Raw genomic sequence first — 17124 nt, 5'->3', positions numbered from 1 at the left:
TGGTTCTCTTGGCTCACACAGCAGCTAGACCTGCAAGCACAGGTCGAGAGATGAGGAAAGGAATGCAGGAAAAACACTGACTGACTGACTGACTGAGACACACTCACTGGCTGATTACATATTACGTATGATGTCTGAGCACATGGAGTCCTTCCGGTCACATAATGCACAGTCCCACTGTCACTGAATGACTGAGTGTAATAAAAGTGTCATAAAAAAACAATCTTGGGTAAACTCAGAAAGTTTGAATGACAGATATCATTTCCTGCATTGAGAAATCCCAATTGAGGACTTCGTGCAATTTCTTTTGTCGCTTTGCTGTCACATCTACTGTAGAGTAAGCAAGCTTTGGTGGAAGAGTTTTTCAAACATATATTCAGTATTTATACATGATCTATTACGATGAGTGCAGCATCATTGATTATCATGAAAAAAACCAAGACAAAACACAGCCCCATTCTCTTTCATATTTACAACATTTATACATTTAATTATGTGAATATAACACAAGTACATCATATAGTGTTTTGTTGCAAAAGAAATACCACTTTACACAACTACTGTAAGTGCGATCACTTGATCACTGACACTGAAGCGTGAAGTGTAAACACCTTACCTCCAAACTGTTTCCCCTTGTTTTCCTTCTCTGACAAACCCCTCGGACAAGTCAGCACTTCACGTCCATCGCATTGGACGTGGTTACGATTTGCTCATGCATCAAGCACGTTGCTTAACCAATGAAAATATGTCAACTTTCATGTTTTGACAGTGAAATCACTTCCTTTGTCTTCACTCCATCTGACCCTGCCTTGTGATGTCAGCCTAACCAGCTCATCCCAGATCCAGACGGGAAGCACAACGACATCGAGAAAAAAACCCCCAAATGAGACCATCAAAATTCTGCATGAAAGCCAAGCAATGCAGCAGATTCAGAAGAAGAAAGAAGAGACCGCTTCCTCTCGCTCTCCCAAGATTGCCCCTGTTGATTTCCCCTCTGCCTATACTGCAATCTAATAGGCTCCCACTTGCCTGGCCCCGGTCCAGCACCCAAAAGTCTTATGTCAAAAAGAACAACAAGGGTAGTTATGGGGCCGTCTCCCTGCATCATCAAACGCTGGCATTGTGCTGGTGCTGCTGCTGTTGCGGTGCGGCGCAGATCCAAGACAGCGCTTGTGTGTGTTGGGTCCCGTCTTTGGCATTTGCTGTCCTGGCTTGGCCTTTTACTCCTCGTTGGCCCGTATCCTTCCCTGACCCACATCACACACACACACACACACACACACACACACACACACACACACACATATACACACACACACATATACACACACACACATACACACACACACACACACACACACACACACACACACACACACACACACACACACACACACACACACACACACACACACACACACACACACACACACAGAGAGACTGGGACTCAGTCTCGTCTGAGAGATGTGTAAATGACTGAGAGGATCAGTGTTGTATTGCAGGGTGAGTTAGAGTTAGGCCATGTGTGCATCTAGCCAACATGAAACACTGTACTGCACAAGTTATTTTTAAATTGTCTTATTTTTAAATGACGGCGTTAGGCAAGTGAGTCTCCTTGAGTCGATTGATGTGCTCAGCTGTTTTTTTTTTGGTCCTGTAAGCAGCAGGAAGTGCTTCATATGACAAAGACAGCGTCACTGAGTGTAATAGCTACAGCTGATCAGCTGCGGTTCTGGAACACGTTGGAGTGAATCAGGCCAGACGTCTGTATTGATACTGAAAGGACTTCTAAAGAAAGACGTGAGAATCCGGGGTTGCCCAATTTCTGCTCATGAGTGACATCCGTGAGAGCAGCAGTTTTTCGACCAACTCAGGGCTGCTGACAGCTTTTGCCAGGCCCTGGACTAAAGCATCTGAAAGGGCCCTCCAGCCAATACATACACCGTAATGAGGGCCCAATTCTGTGCCCCTCTCTCCTTGTACCCGGGACAACTGATACCTTGTGCCTAAAGGTCAAAGTAGATCTATTAATATCAGCACCATATAATACTTGCTGCTATTAATACAGTATTTAGATGTAAATATGCTCCATTCACTTTTATAATCAGGCTAAAAATAAACGCTAGGCGTGTAGGCCACTCTGGAAAAGACTTGCATGGACTTGCATGCCATAAATACTCAGAGAGACTCTGCGGAGAGACTCTGATGGCCTGAGCTGACCCTATGGGGCCTGCTGTGATATAGGCTACTGTAAACTGGGAGAAAAAGCCCTTTGTTTCCGGGCCCACCAGCACTTCTCTTCTCTTCTCTTCTCTTCGTTGGCTTCCACAAAAGCAAAGGCAACTGCCGATGACCTCCCTTCAACTGCCTTGACTTCACCGTGAACCCATGATGCGTGTGTGCAGGCCAGCCTTGCACACTCACAGTGTCTGTGAACCAGATGCCCGTTACTATGAGTGTGAGATAGGGAGCTGAGCGGCAGCACAGGGATTGCCATTGTGTCTGGGGTGAGACGAGGACAACTGGAGAACTATAGTCTGTGTCTTGCCATATAGAGATGAGGGTTAAAGCTACAGACTTTCAAAAGGAATTTAGATGCTAACATTTCCATGATGAAATGATACAGAAATATAGCTGCAAGCAGCAATGTGGGGCCAAGCAGTAAGTTCGCCTAAAGGGGGATTCATACTTGTCGTGACTGGCGCTACCCTCCTTCATACTTCACTCGCGACGATGGCGCGCGCCGTCACGTGACCCAAAATGACGTCACACGCCGTGGCGCGAGCTGCCGTGGCGTGACGTTGTGCACTCCACATTTTTTGTAACTTGTCGTGCACCACCAGCGACCATGCAGGTAGGCAGACAAAGCAGGAGTTGCGAAGAGAGGCTACAACTACTGTAGGCTACTACAGAATGGATCCTGCATCATTTTGAGGATAATAAAATGTCATAGAGAGTTATTTTATCTTCTCTCTTAAATGTTGTTCAGTGAAACAATTGTTTACTTTGTTCAGAAGCACGTTGTGTTCGGCGATCTATTTATAAATTCTGCCGCCAGAACAATGCTCTCACATGGTCTTGGAATGATCTGGCAATGTAGGCTACAACAAAAAATATATGTTTCAATGTAGTAAGTCACAAGTCAGATGTTCAGTAGCCCTACAGCACGCTGCGAGTTGCGAAAGATACTGCCGTTTCTCTCATGAACAGCAGAGGGCACTTCCGACAATGCGAGCGAACGCCTGTTTGAAGTATGAATTGTCTGGCGCAAGTGATGACGTCATTGATGGCTCTCGCGCCAAAGTGCGCACGTGAAGTATGCAGAGCCCTTAAGTCACCATGGCAACCGAAAGAGCTGAGCAGGCAGACTGTCAGAGACATGCATAGTTAATTTTTACAAGCAGAAATATACCTTGAAATTTGATGTGTTATCTGCTGGTGGCGCTAGCGAGTGATCTGGAGACCTGATTGTTTTTGTGGGGAGTCATGGGATAGCCAAGAATGTGTGTGACGGTTCCCAAAAGATTCTGACCATGGGTTGCTGAGATATGACCTCACTTCCTGTTTGGCGTCTGTTTGGAGGATTTTGATTGGCTGTTACTGCCAAACAGTAAAAGATGTAATAAAACCCTTTTAGGGATCTCTTCGGAGTGCTCCAGAGATCATGTGTATCAATTTTTGTGAAAATCAAACTTAATTTGAAGGATAAGGAGCCTTTTATTGATTTTCACCAAATCCAAAATGGCGGACATTCTATTATGGCGGATATGATGTCATAGGGTGCGTTGCATTCATCTTGGCTCAAGGATTTTAACAGTACTACCAGATTAAAAATTGAGCATGCGGTTCAAAAGTTACAGGCAGAAATGTAGCTAAAACTTTGACCAGCTGGTGGCGCTAGAGAGTTTGAGCTAGCGACCTGAATGTTTTTTTGGTGGGTCATGGGATGGACAAGAATGACTGTGAGAATTTGCAGAAGATTGTGACCATGGGTTTCCAAGATATTACTTCACTTCCTGTTTGGCAACTTTCAGGCCGTTTTTGATTGGCCAACCGATAAAAGATGTAAAAAATTGAAGGCATACATTTTTTTGCTGTGGGTAATGCTGAGCCGTACCTGAACGCGTATGACGATTTTCAGCATTTTTGACCATACGGTTCTATGGGCTGCCATAGACATCCCAGAGGAGAAGAAAGGTGAATAATAGTAAGAAAACGTACAAACACTAGGCCTATAAGGTGCCAGGCAGCTTCGCTGCTTGGCCCCCCTAATTAGTATGAATAGTATCTGGTTCAACTCTTAATGTACACAGGTAAAATGGGATACCAATGTTTCAGAGTAAACTTGTGTAAATCCAGATAGAGTATTTATAACTTAACTCTGTCAACTGTCAAGATTCAAATGACTCTAACATTCAAAAGTCAGGGTCAAATTCTGCAGATGCCCTGTGTAATTTAAACTCTCCAGCTCTTCTTCAAGTCAAGTCAAGTCAAGTAGGTTTTATTGTCAATTTCTTTACATGCACTGGTCATACAAAGAATTTGAAATTACATTTCTTACTTTCCCATACAGACATAGACTAATCTAGGTAAGGACATAGACAGTATAGACATAGACAGTACTTATACATGGACTTAAGACAGTATGGACATAGACAGTGCTCATACAGACATTTAAAGTGCAAGACTGGCCAACAGAAGACTTGTAGAGGACATACATTAAGAGGTATTGTTGTGCTTTTGTGCTTTTCCTAAAAAGTCCTTTATAGCGTTCTGACATGGTAATAGTAGCATTTTGAAGAAAAATAAATATTAAAAAGGTCTGTCAAGTACACCAGCAGCAGTGTGTGTGTGTGTGTGTGTGTGTGTGTGTGTGTGTGTGTATGTGTGTGTATGTGTTTAGTGCAGGTAGAAAGTGCGGTGTGTGTGTGTGTGTGTGTCAGTGTGTGTATGTTTGGGTTTAGTGCAGAAAGTGCAGTGTGCTTGTGTGTGTGTGTGTGTGTGTGTGTGTGTGTGTGTGTGTGTGTGTGTGTGTGTGTGTGTGTGTGTGTGTGTGTGTGTGTGTGTGTGTGTGTGTGTGTGTGTGTGTGTGTGTGTGTGTGTGTGTGTCTGTGTGTGTGTGTGTGTGTGTGTGTGTGTGTGTGTGCATGTTTTGAGTTAGTGCAGGTTGAAAGTTCAGTCACAAGTATAGTAGTGCAGGTGGAATGTTCAGTCGCAGATATGGTGGTGGGGGATGGGGGGGGGTTGTCAGTGGCCTTGCTGGCTAGAGGCTGACAGTGGAGGGAGAGTGGGTTGAGTGTTCAGCATCTTGATCGCTTGGTGCATTGTGCTGCTCGCCAGCCTGGTGGTACGGGAACGGAGGCGCCTGTACCTCTTTCCAGAGGGCAGGAGGCTGAACAGTTTGTGTGCAGGGTGGCTTGGGTCTTTGATGATCATCAGTGCTTTCCGGGTGAGGCGTGTGGTGTAAATGTCCTGCAGGGAGGGGAGTGGTACTCCAATGATCTTCTTCGCTGTGTTCACAACACGCTGGAGTGTTCTTGTTTACACATTATCGAAGAGAAGGAACTCTGAAAATGTCAGACTGTCTTGATTGGCACGAAATGTTATCTGAATAGAGTTCATTTCAACTATTTAAAGGAAGGCCAGAGTAGGTATTACAACTATACTGATCATTGAAACTGTTGTCTAATGACAAATATATATATTGGTGATTTTCTCATTTGGGCCCATGTCTTTTTCAAACTTCCTCTGTTTTCTTCTATAAGACACATTCTCTAGATTGTACCAGATTTCCATGTGTATTCTGCACAACCTCAGAATGCATGATTCATTTACTGTAATACACCCCTGGGCCTGTGGCCTGTTGCATCATCCATACAGTATGATGTGTGCATTAAGGAGATGAACCTAGAATACAACCTTCAAAGTAGAAGTCCCAGGGAGGCTGCACGAGTAATGGACGTAAGATGGGTTAAATATAGAGGTGTTTTTTGTGCTAGCTCATTGGAAACCACACCAGCAGAAAGGTGGGTTGTGTGAAAGCCACACATACAGGAATAAACCTCAATCTAAACTGGTGAAATGAGGAAGGAAAAGCAACACTGACTCACTTAACTAACGCTCCCTAATTTGGACAAGATTTTAATCATTGGGACTCTTGCCTGACTGGCCGGTTGTTGTTGGTAAAATGTACAACCTAAGGCCATGATGTTACCCTGATATTGAAATGACTCTTACTTGTTCTGTGGAGTAGAGATGACGCCAGGGGCGGAGCAGAGGGGGAGGGATAGGGGCCAGGAACCCCCGGCCTCACCACTTGGGGGGGCCCCCAGCCAGTGGCTTTCGATTGCCAAACATCTTGTAGGGGCCCCATTCTACGATATTCCGTGGGCCCAACACCTCTGACACATCTCACCCCCCCCCCCCGTCCCAATACCAGTGCTCCGCCCCTGGATGACGCTGCTCCAGGGATGAAACGAAACTCATGACTTAACGTTTGTCTGTCTGTCTGTTTGGTTGTCTGTTTGTCAGTAAGATAAAAACCATGTGCTGATTTGGATGCAAGTTTGTTGAGTTGTTGGAATTGACCAAAGGAAGAAGTGATTACATTTTGGTGGTGATCATTCTGGAACACAAATCGGAACCAGGACTTTCTACACCAGGATTCTACACCATTGCTAGCCTACAAATCTAGACGGCCCTCAAATTGAATTGCAGGACAGGGTGACTTTTAACATTCAAGTTTCTAAGTCCACAAAAAGAAAGACTTAGAATAAAAATGTGGTGTAACATAGTCAAATGTTCTACCAAACAGCTTCCTTGGCGGAGGTCTGCCCTCTCAGAGTACTTCTAGTTATTCATACACTCAGTTAATTGGAACGCAAATCCAGTCAGTGCTTTCTCCTTGGTTGTTTTATTCTCTTCTGGATCTTTTCAAAAGAGCATTTTATGGACAGACGTGTTTTTACGGCACACAGAAGAGGACCTGCCTGAACAAGTAAAAAATGTAAACATCAACTCAGTTCGCATGTTTGTCAGCAGCACATTGCACTTTAATGCCCCAAAATGTTTGAGGACACTGTGCATCCACTGCACATTGTATTTCAAAGAAGAAAATTGGGAGAAGTAATTCAATTTCAAAGTATTTCATAGAAAGTGGAGAAATCTCATGTTAAAAAAATAGCAGTGTTGAGATCTGTCTTTGGAAACTCAAATATGTACAAACTAACAAATTCTTGTCAATTCACCTTTGCTGAGCATCCTAAACTAATATTTGGTTGCATAACCATGGTTTTTAATACCAGTTCCGCATCTGTGGTGCATGGAGTCAACCAACATCCGGCAACTGTCAACAGGTATTGCAGCCTAGGTTAATTGTACTACATTCCACATTTCCTTTGTCTTTCTTGGTTTTCCCCATGAACAGCCTTTCTCATGTCAGCCCACACATTTTCTGTGGGATTAAGGTCCGGGAATTGTGCTGGCCACTCAATTAGTTACATGCTGTTTGTCTGGAACCATGATTTTGCTTTTTTTTTGGGGTCATTGCCTTGTTGAAACATCGACTTCAAAGGCATTTTCTCTTCAGAGTAGGGCAACATGACTTCTTCCAATATCCTGATGTACTCAAACTGATGATCCCCGGCATGTAGAAAACCGGACCAACCACTCTAGTGCGAAAACATCCACATGATGCTTGCACCATAATGCCAAACAGTCTTCACTGTGCATTATGGCTTGAATTCTTTGTTTGAAGGATGTCCGGCGAACTGTCTGTGACCCTTAGACCCAAAAATAAGAATCTCATCTAATCTAATCTAATGGTTGTGCAAGTATCATGATGGGTATGATGTTGGTCCTATTTACTGCGTACCAGGGATCATAGATCAGTTGGAGTACATTGGGATAGCGGAATAAGAATACTGAAGAGGACTTGCCTTTGACGTGTATGTTTCAACAAGACAATGACCCCAAACACACCAACAAGTGAGCAGAATCAGAAGCAGAGACCTTAATCCCATCGAAAACTTGTGGGCTGACATAAAAAATGCTTCATGAGGTAAAACCAAGAAATGCTGAGGAATTGTGGAATGAAGTACAATTAACCTGGGCTGCACTACCCAATGACCGATGCCAGACTTTGGTTGATTCCATGCACCACAGATGCGAAACAGTTGTCTCAAACCATGGTTATGCAACCAAATATTAGTTTAGGATGCGCAGCAAAGGTGAATTGACAAGAATTTGTTAGTTTGTACAGAACATCTTAGTTTCCAAAGACAGATGACAACACTGCTATTTTTTTTAACATGACTTTTCTCCACTTTCTATGAAATACTATGAAATTGAATTACTTTTCCCAATTTGTATGATTAATTTACTGTAATACACCCCTGGGCCTGTGGCCTGTTGCATCATCCATACAGTATGATGTGTGCATTAAGGAGATGAACCTAGAATACAACCTTCAAAATAGAAGTCCCAGGGAGGCTGCACGAGTAATGGACGTAAGATGGGTTAAATATAGAGGTGTTTTTTGTGCTAACTCATTGGAAACCACACCAGCAGAAAGGTGGGTTGTGTGAAAGCCACACATACAGGAATAAACCTCAATCTAAACTGGTGAAATGAGGAAGGAAAAGCAACACTGACTTAACTAACACTCCCTAATTCTAATTCTTAAACTCCCACATTTCCTTTGTCTTTCTTGGTTTTTCCCCATGAACAGCCTTTCTCATGTCGGCCCACAAGTTGTCTCTAAGGTCCGGGAATTGTGCTGGCCACTCAATTAGTTGCATACTGTTTGTCTGGAACCATGATTTTGCTTGCTTGCTGCAGTGTTCGGGGTCATTTCCTTGTTGAAACATCCACTTAAAAGGCATTTTCTCGTCATAATAGGGCAACATGACTTCTTCCAATATCCTGATATACTCGAACTGATCCATGATCCCCGGCATGTAGAAAATCAGACCAACACCGTATTGCAAAAACATCCACATATCATGATGCTTGCACCATCATGCCTAATACCGTCTTCACTGTGTATTATGGCTGAAGTTCTTTGTTTGTAGGATGTCCGGCAAACTGTCTGTGACCTTTAGACCCAAAAAGAACAATCTTATCTGATCTTATCTAATGTTGGTGCAAGTATCTTGATGGGTATCATGATTGGTCCTACTGTATTTACTGCACACCAGGGATCATGGATCAGTTTGAGTACATCAGGATATTGGAGTATACTGAAGAGGTCTTGCCTTCGACGTTGATGCTTCAACAAGACAATGGCCCCAAACACACCAACAAGTGAGCAGAATCAGAGACCTTAATCCCATCAAAAAAATGTGGGTGGACATAAAAAATGCTGCTCATGAGGAAAAACCAAGGAATGCAGGAACTGTGGAATGTAGTACAATTAACCTGGGCTGCACTACCCAATGACCGATGCCAGACTTTGGTTGATTCCATGCACCACAGATGCGAAACAGTTGTCCCAAACCATGGTTATGCAACCAAATATTAGTTTAGGATGCTCAGCAAAGGTGAATTGACAATAATTTGTTAGTTTGTACAGAACATCTTTGAGTTTCCAAAGACAGATGTCAACACTACTATTTTTTTTTAAGATGACATTTCTCCACTTTCTGTGAAATACTTTGAAATTTAATTACTTTTCCCAATTTTCTTCTTTGAAATACAATGTGCAGTGGATGCACAGTGTCCTCAAGCATTTTGGGGCATTAAAGTGCAATTTATTTGAAGAATTTTGACATTTACTCATCTTTGTGAAGACACTGCTATTTTTATGCACACAACTATATGTAGATACTGTAGCATGTACACTCGCCGGCCGCTTTATTAGGAACACCTGTTACAACTGTTCATTGAGGCAAATTTCTGATCAGCCAATCACATGGTGGGAACTCAATGCATTTGTGCATGTAGACATGATCGAGATGATCTGATGCAGTTCAAATCGAGCATCATGATGGGGAAGAAAGTCTATTTAAATGACTTTGAACATGGTATGGCTGTTGGTGCCGAGTGTCAGAAAATACTAATCTACTGGGCTATTCACACACAACCATCTCTATGAGTTACAAAGAATGGTAAGAAAAAGAAAAAAAATACAATGAGCAGCGATTCTGTGGGCAAAAATGCCTTGTTGATGGCAAAGGTCAGAGGAGAATGGCCAGACTGGTTTGAGCTGATACAAAGGCAACATTAAGTCAAATAACCACTATAATCAAGGTATGTAAAAATAATCCCTGATTACACAGTACATCAAATCTTGAGGCAAGTGGGCTACAGTAGCAGAAAACCACATTTGGTGCCACTCTTGTCAGCTAAGAATGGGAAAATGAGGCAACAATTTGGGGTAACACTTAACTTGACGCAGGCGTCATACGTATGACATAACAATGTCATAGCAGTGTCATAATAGTGTCATGAATGAGTCATAAACATAATGCCAATGTCATTAACGTTTTATGGCCATGAAAAGACATTGACATTGTGCGGCCTGGCCTGTCTTCGTCATAACCGAATTTCACTTAAAGACAAAGTCATGCAATGTTTATGACTGACATAATATTTCTGACACATTCATGACTGTATTATGACAATGTTATGACACCATTATGTCATACATATGCTGCCGGTGTCAAGTAAAGTGTTACCCAATTTGGACAGTCTCACCATAAATTACACTAGAAGATCGGAAAAATGTGGCCTGGTCTGATGAGTCTTGATATCTACCGCAACACTCAGGTGGCATGGTCAGAATTTGGCGTCAACAACATGAAAATATGGGTCAGCCTTGCCTTACAGCAACGTCTCAGGCAGGCTGGAGATATAATGGCATAAGGATATTTTCTTAGCACAATTTGGGCCAATTAGTATCAATTTATCTTTGTTAGAATGCCACAACCTACCAGAGAATTGTTGCAGGCAGTTAAGGCAGTTCTGAAGGCTAAAGGGGGTCCAACCCAGCACTAGAGAGGTGTTCCTAATAAAGTGGCCGGTGAGTGTATATCACATTTGACAGTGTATATTGTCAATATAAATGAATGGTGTGTGTGTGTGTGTGTGTGTGTGTGTGTGTGTGTGTGTGTGTGTGTGTGTGTGTGTGTGTGTGTGTGTGTGTGTGTGTGTGTGTGTGTGTGTGTGTGTGTGTGTGTGTGTGTGTGTGAGAAAGTCACTGCCTTCATGTGTCTGTGTCTGTGTCTGTGTCTGTTCAAACCATATGTACTGTTACCTAGTGACCCCTACTCTTGGTGTATAGGGACAGCCATGGTGGAGCAGGATTGTAGATCAGGGTTGCAGCAGGTTCAATCCCCACTTTACCAATTCCTTCCTCCCTCCATGGCTGAAGGGCCCTTGAGCAAGTCACCTAACCCCACACTGCTCCAGGGACTGTAACCAATAGGCCTACCCTCTATATATCTGTAAGTCGCTTTGGATTAAAGCGTCAGCTAAGTGTAATGCAATATATTGATTTCTGGAAAAGAAAAGGTCGATTGCCACCCGTTACAGTAGGTGGAACCATCTGCATTTGTAAAATAATTAAAACATGTTTATTAATTATGTAATGGTTGCAAATAGCTAAATTACTGGTTGCTGGTTTGTTGTTGATTGCTGGTTGTTGGTTTGCTGGATGTTTGTGTTGTAGAGCCCTCACAAACGTCAGCAGGCTAATTCATGTGAGTAATTGTGTCATGTACTATGTACTATGTGTATGGCTGTGATATGGTCACGATGGTGTGTGAGGTTTGAGTATGTACTCACTCTGTGTGTGTGTGTGTGTGTGCGTGTGTGTGTGTGTGTGTGTGTGTGCGTGTGTGTGTGTGTGTGCGTGTGCGTGCGTGCGCGCGCGTGTGTGCGTGCGCGAGCGTGCGTCCGTGCCTGCGTGCCTGCGTTCCTGCGTTCCTGCGTTCCTGCGTGCCTGCGTGCGTGTGAGCATTGGCTGGTCAATTTCATTGTACTTATTACAATGACAAATAAATAAAGATATCCTATTCCAAGGGTTCCCAAACTTTACCATGGCAAGGCTCCCCACATTCTGGAATATTGCAGCTAAGGCCCACCTTACATGGGTCATGCCACACTATTTTTCTTTGCATCCCTTATCACAGTCATAGTCTAATAGGCCTACTAGGTCTGTTAGTCAGTGCCCCACTGGAATATATAAAATGTTATTGTGACAAAAGTAGAAGTAATGTTGAGAGATGCAATAGATTATTATAATGCAGTTTTTAACTAATGGGAATATTGTTCAGGTTATTTTGCTTTATTTTGGTGTAGGCCTACTTTTTGCTGCACAACATTAACTGTCGGTACTCAGAACATAAACAGGTGTGGCTAAGGAAGGCATGGCACACTGAAGAGTAACTGTCATTTTTTTTTAATTTTAGAACTCTGCTGTAGAATACTCAATGGCAACCACTGCTTGCTGTGAGGACTAATTAGTTAGCTGCTGGGCCTAGTGAGTCAACCAGAACAGGTGTTGCCAATTAAGGGTTCTGACAGTTACTCTTCAGTGTTCATTAGCTTAGTTATATTGTGTTATTTTTACTACAAATGCTATACATGGGTCAATTTCTGTTTCCCCCTGGCTGCACAACCCTGGCTGCAAACAACTCAACTTCTGATTATTGGAGACCGCTGTCGGTCAAAAAATTAGCTCAGGTGGTTGGCTGCCAGTGTCTTGCCCCTCCTCACAACACCGTTTTATAAACAAACAAACAAAAAACATGTATGCTTTGGCCCAAAAGGCAAGCCCACTTTTAGCATTTTCTACAAGAATGCAGTCTAGTTTAAATAAAAATTGTGCTATAGTTTAACTGCCAACCCGCCCCCTACCCCCCGAGCACCCCTTCGCGGCCCCTAATTTGAAAACCACTGTCCTATTCTATAGTCTAAATTACAAGATGCAGGCCAAGCACCAACCCTGTACCACCCTCTACTGGACAACTGCACAAAACACTACAACAGTAATATGTGATGGTTCCATGTCTTGAAAGCAATAGGACTCGTATGAGTCCCCGGTTCTTAGAGTGAGATGAGTGAGTCATCTCTATGAGAGATGATGAACGATTCCTACGAATATGAACAATATGAGTCCCCGGTTCTTAGAGTGATATGAGTGAGTCATCTCTCATAGAGATGACGAACGTTTCTTACGATTAATAACCATGCCTTGTAGACACACATTGTACATTTCTTGAAGTCATCTGTTCGATCCTGATGGCTATGTGTGTATTTAACATGACGTACACTCAAGCATTAAATAGATTACTTTATCGTCCCCTAACGGAACTTTATTTTCATCGACCATCAAACTTGACACAACGCCAATATATAATATGGGTACTGTAAAGACATCTGGACATCAGCAACAGTTACAGTTAATTATTACAGTTAAAATCATTGGCCAGTGTTTATAAAGGTGGTAAAGTATCTTATTTTTCATGTAAGCCGTTGTCCTGCTTTAAGACCAGTTAAAAGAGGGAGCATGTCGCTAAGCTAGTGAAAGTCAATGGATCCGTGTAGCATGCTTCATGCTACATGGATCCATTGACTTTCACTAGCGTAGCTACATACTCCCTCTTTTAACTTGTCTTAAAGAAAGACAATGCTTAACGTGAAAAATAAGACACTTTACCACCTTTATAAACACTGGCCAACGATTTTAACTGTATTATGCCCGAAAATAGTGGCATACCCCTTTAACCTTGACCTTATTGTGAACTCTGTGTCCAACAGCTGACACAAGTCCAAGATTTTCATAGCTTTATATTATTTTAATCTACAGTACAGACGCCAACTAACGTTTATTTCAAAAATGAGTGTCAATGGCATTTTAATGAGAGTGATCATTATAGGAGTGCAGGAATAAATGATATTATTGTTCTGAACGCCTCAGTGGGTCTGGTAACACTTGGCTGGTGTGGTATTAATTAATCTCTTGTATGTATTGTATTGTTGAATTCATATATCTTTCTGACAAGAGGTTTATGGTGTAAATCAGTCACTGTATTTTGATTTAACTGTTGTGTGAGTGTTTTAAGGGAATTCAATTAGGCCTACACCACAACAGTATTTTTTTTAGCCTACAGTTTTTTTGTATATGCAAGGTGAGTCATCATAGTTATATTCGGATTGTATCATATCCAAGAATACTAATCTGCATCCAACTTGGGTGAAATGTTATTTATCATTTTATTCACTTTCATTTTAGATAATTAAAGTTTTACATAATTTACTGTTTATTGTTAATCATTCATATTCTGAACTAAGATTATTATGCTTTTAACGCCACAAGAATGTCTTGGCTGAATAAGGCCTAACAGTGTGTCCAGAATAAGCTATCCTCATGCTGTGTTTTTATATTCCCCTTGTATTCTCATATTGTTTTGGGCCTAGCTTTGGGTCTATGTTTTGAGTCTAGCTCTGGGTCTATTTTCAATGTATCTAGTACTGTAAGGGCCTCTGCACACCGGCTCCGACAAAGTGCGTCGCACTTTTGCCTCCGACAGAATTCGGACCCCCAAACCCAATTTCAATGGAATCGAATTTTAGCTGAGCAGTGCGCAGCACTTTGTCGGAGCCGGTGTGTGGAAGCCCTAACTTACACATCTAGTCAACTCTTCTCCCACAGCATGCCTGTCTGTATAATGTTTCAGTTGTAATGTAATTGATTCGCCTCCTAACTGATCCAGTTATTTGATGAATGCAACTAAGTGTTCACAACTAAGTTCAGTTTGTCATCACTTCAGTAGAAGTCATACACAAACTTTCACACTTGTAAAGCAGGTGTTTACCTAAAATCATGCAATTGTCATTGTGTTTAGAATTTCCAGACATCTCTTTATTATTTAATCAGTGTCATAAAATGATGTCTGAAGTCCATGTTACAGGACCTTCCTCAGTCACTGAAAGACAGTGCAGCTATTGAAAGAGAAAAGATAAATAATTTAAAAGATTCATATTGTCAGTAATGCCAGTGGACAGGCACTACCAAAACAATGAAACGATCACTGTAAAGGCATCAAGGTTACTTTGATTATGCATGCACTTCCTGGCTTACCAATTAGCCTAAAACACAAAAAATAGTTACAGACATCTCAAAATAAACTAGTAAGACATTTAGAAAGGCTCAACTGGCTAAATGTGGAGGATAGAGTAACATACATAAAATTGACCATGGTACACAGAATTCTAAATAATCTGGCTCCAAAATATTTTAGAGACTTTTAATCTAAAGTGCAGGAGGTGCACAGGTACAGTACTCCACAAGGAGGAGCACTACTGATTGTATGTTATATAGATTTGCTGTAAATGCTTAATGGGGAAGGGGTCTTTCTTATATTCAGGAGCAGTGTTATAGAATGGGTTGCCTGCTAATATCAAATGTATTGTGTCAACAAGCTGTTTTAAGACAGGAGTTAAAAGATGGCTTGGTAGTAGAGTACTATAGGGCTTTGTGTGTGTGTGTGTGTGTGTGTGTGTGTGTGTGTGTGTGTGTGTGTGTGTGTGTGTGTGTGTGTGTGTGTGTGTGTGTGTGTGTGTGTGTGTGTGTGTGTGTGTGTGTGTGTGTGTGTGTGTGTGTGTGTGTGTGTGTGTGTGTGTGTGTGTGTGTGTGTGTGTTTATTTGTTTGTTTCTTTTTAGTGTCCCTGTCCATTGTGTTACATGTGTGTTTGGTTTGCTCACACGGATTGTAACGAGCACATACAGTTCACATTGCACATTCACAAGGACCACAATGGAAACAATCTCCCTAATCGTGTTTGTGTCATCCTTTTGACATGTTATACAAGATTTTCAAAATCAATCAATCACTACCAAAACAATGAAGCGATGACTGTGAATTCTATTACACTGTCAATATCATCGTAACGCTGAAACTGTTGCTTCACGATGATTTAAAATTTGTGTCATTTTTGGGACACTGTACGGTACCTTTGGCTGCATTTGCATTTGTTTATTCTCTATTTCACCCACCAGAGGGCGATCTTTCCCACAGACATCTACTTCTCAGCTGCTCTGTCCTCCACACAGTGGGTCTTTCTCAAATGCAAGGCCAGTGTCCTTCCAAGTGTATCAGTCTAATTAGTCACACCCAGTGATTGGATACTTTTTGGTGAACTCTACAGAATATCCAATCACTGGGTGTGACTAATAAAGGGTATCCAATCACTGGGCGTGACTAATTAGGCTGATACACTTGGAAGGACACTGGCCTTGCATTTGAGAAAGACCCAGTGTATGTGTGCAGCTATTTGTCAGCTGATCACTGCAGATGGACACTCTTTTGAGTCAGATCAGACAGCTGGTTTGTCAGTATTGTACAAAGGCTACGCGTGACAGTATGTGAGGATTGATCGGCCCATAGTAGCTCAATAGTTTTCAGCCGCACACCAACAGACACGAAGTAGGAGACCTCATTTTTTATTATTCCCAGCACTTGGTTTGACCTCGTAGCAAACCATGCATGCCCACGACACATTGCAAAGTGTTGTCCTCCTTACTGCTTTTTCTCCTCCAAAGAGCCTTGAGCAGGCTGCTCAAGTATGTACACACGGTCACGTGAGCCGAGATAAATATAGAACAAAACGTGCAATTACATATATTTATTAATTTATCATCCCATTTGAGCACACGTTTTGAGCACGTCTTTTATGCATGACTCATTTTGTGTGTCCTTCGTAAGAAAAACAGAGGGAGCGTTGTGAAAAAATGGCTCCATGTGACACAATGTGACATCAAATATGTTTTTAAAAAAAGAAAGAAAAAAATGCTGTTCAGCAGCATTCGCTGTTGGCATATAATCTGCTGGAACCCCCTCCCTATCTAACCCACTCCCTCCCTCCATCCTCTCACTCTCTCTCTGTTGCTCTCTCTCTCTCTCTCTCTCTCTCTCTCTCTCTCTCTCTCTCTCTTTCCCTGCACGTGAGACTGTCACAGATGAGTATTCAAATCCAGGCCTTCGGCAGTTGAAGGGGTTTGCATGTGCCGTGCATCATCTGTTTCATGTCTGAAAAAAAAGAAAAAAAAGCAGCAGAATGCTTGCTGATGCCAGTTTAAACCAGATCGCTCAGAATAAAATCAGATCAGATGCTTCTCAG

The sequence above is a fragment of the Engraulis encrasicolus genome, chromosome 3 (assembly GCF_034702125.1).
Source record: "Engraulis encrasicolus isolate BLACKSEA-1 chromosome 3, IST_EnEncr_1.0, whole genome shotgun sequence".
NCBI classification, from domain to species: Eukaryota; Metazoa; Chordata; class Actinopteri; order Clupeiformes; family Engraulidae; genus Engraulis; species Engraulis encrasicolus.
This window is presented reverse-complemented; position numbering follows the sequence as displayed.